Below are 2,500 nucleotides of genomic sequence, written 5' to 3'. Positions count from 1 at the left end.
AGCCCCGCCAGATGCTCCCAGATGGCGGCGTCAGTCGGCCCCTCCGGCGGCGGCCCGGTGGTGTCGGCCGCGAAGTCCTCGGCTGCGTCGACGGGCGGCGCAGCGGCCTCGCCCGCGTCAGGCAGCGGGCTCGCCGCTCCCCGGCGGGACGCCGGCTCTTCCCCCCGACCGATCTCAAGCGCCTCCATGAATTGGCGGACAAGCTGCTTGTGGGCAGCTTGCCGCCGTCGGCACTTGATTGCCTCAAGCGTTCGGTCGGGGAACATCCTGATGAGCTCTTGATTTACAAAGAAGAACCGGGCGTCCCTCTCGAGGAACAGTTCGGCCTCCGCCTTGGCGAGCGACAGGACTTCTTCCTCCGTCCACCTCGCGCGATGCCTCTCCGTGACGATCTCCGCGTTGGCGGCCGCAAGGTGTTGGCGGCGGCGATGGACCCCGAGACCGTTCTTGGTGGTGAAGCTGCGGTGGCACTCACTACAGGCGTATACAGCTGCAAAAGTTACAAGATTTTCGGCACGGCCGGTTGGCCGGCTAGGTGCTGGGGGAGTTGGGGTGGCACCTTCAGCGGAAGGGCCACCACTTTTTCTCTGAATACTGCCCCCAACTAAAAAAAAAAGGGATAGTGCGAGGGGGGGCTGGTAACCCCCCCAAGCCCCTGGTGCGGTCTTCCACTCTGCGAAAATCAGCGGGCTTAAGAGAGTCATAGTTACTCCCGCCGTTTACCCGCGCTTGCTTGAATTTCTTCACGTTGACATTCAGAGCACTGGGCAGAAATCACATTGCGTCAACACCCGCTAGGGCCATCGCAATGCTTTGTTTTAATTAGACAGTCGGATTCCCCCAGTCCGTGCCAGTTCTGAGTTGATCGTTGAATGGCGGCCGAAGAGAATCCGCGCACCCGCGCGCCCCCGGAGGAGCACGCTAAGGCGGACGCGGCCTCGCAGCAAGGAAGATCCGTGGGAGGCCAAGGCACGGGACCGAGCTCGGATCCTGCACGCAGGTTGAAGCACCGGGGCGCGAACGCCGCGCAGGCGCGCGCATCCTGCACCGCCGGCCAGCACGAGGCCGACCAACGGCGAGAGCAGACCACGCCCGCGCTAAACGCCCGCACTTACCGGCACCCCTACGGCACTCACCTCGCCCAGGCCCGGCACGTTAGCGCTGACCCACTTCCCGACCAAGCCCGACACGCCCCGATCCTCAGAGCCAATCCTTATCCCGAAGTTACGGATCCAATTTGCCGACTTCCCTTACCTACATTATTCTATCGACTAGAGGCTCTTCACCTTGGAGACCTGCTGCGGATATGGGTACGAACCGGCGCGACACCTCCACGTGGCCCTCTCCCGGATTTTCAAGGTCCGAGGGGAAGATCGGGACACCGCCGCAACTGCGGTGCTCTTCGCGTTCCAAACCCTATCTCCCTGCTAGAGGATTCCAGGGAACTCGAACGCTCATGCAGAAAAGAAAACTCTTCCCCGATCTCCCGACGGCGTCTCCGGGTCCTTTTGGGTTACCCCGACGAGCATCTCTAAAAGAGGGGCCCGACTTGTATCGGTTCCGCTGCCGGGTTCCGGAATAGGAACCGGATTCCCTTTCGCCCAACGGGGGCCAGCACAAAGCGCATCATGCTATGACGGCCCCCATCAACATCGGATTTCTCCTAGGGCTTAGGATCGACTGACTCGTGTGCAACGGCTGTTCACACGAAACCCTTCTCCGCGTCAGCCCTCCAGGGCCTCGCTGGAGTATTTGCTACTACCACCAAGATCTGCACCGACGGCGGCTCCAGGCAGGCTCACGCCCAGACCCTTCTGCGCCCACCGCCGCGACCCTCCTACTCGTCAGGGCTTCGCGGCCGGCCGCAAGGACCGGCCATGACTGCCAGACTGACGGCCGAGTATAGGCACGACGCTTCAGCGCCATCCATTTTCAGGGCTAGTTGCTTCGGCAGGTGAGTTGTTACACACTCCTTAGCGGATTCCGACTTCCATGGCCACCGTCCTGCTGTCTTAAGCAACCAACGCCTTTCATGGTTTCCCATGAGCGTCGATTCGGGCGCCTTAACTCGGCGTTTGGTTCATCCCACAGCGCCAGTTCTGCTTACCAAAAGTGGCCCACTTGGCACTCCGATCCGAGTCGTTTGCTCGCGGCTTCAGCATATCAAGCAAGCCGGAGATCTCACCCATTTAAAGTTTGAGAATAGGTTGAGGTCGTTTCGGCCCCAAGGCCTCTAATCATTCGCTTTACCGGATGAGACTCGTACGAGCACCAGCTATCCTGAGGGAAACTTCGGAGGGAACCAGCTACTAGATGGTTCGATTAGTCTTTCGCCCCTATACCCAGCTCCGACGATCGATTTGCACGTCAGAATCGCTACGGACCTCCATCAGGGTTTCCCCTGACTTCGTCCTGGCCAGGCATAGTTCACCATCTTTCGGGTCCCAACGTGTACGCTCTAGGTGCGCCTCACCTCGCAATGAGGACGAGACGCCCCGGG

At 60.8% G+C, this 2,500-nt stretch overlaps 1 pseudogene; it reads right to left on the bottom strand.

Moving 5' to 3' along the window:
- The window catches only part of LOC126434572 (large subunit ribosomal RNA), a 7,784-nt pseudogene that overhangs the window by 4,210 nt on the left and 1,074 nt on the right, over positions 1-2,500 (bottom strand).

This window comes from Schistocerca serialis, unplaced genomic scaffold (assembly GCF_023864345.2).
Source record: "Schistocerca serialis cubense isolate TAMUIC-IGC-003099 unplaced genomic scaffold, iqSchSeri2.2 HiC_scaffold_1191, whole genome shotgun sequence".
In the NCBI taxonomy this organism is placed as follows: Eukaryota; Metazoa; Arthropoda; class Insecta; order Orthoptera; family Acrididae; genus Schistocerca; species Schistocerca serialis.
Note: the sequence above shows the minus strand (reverse complement) of the source record. Positions and strands in the feature narration are given on the sequence as shown.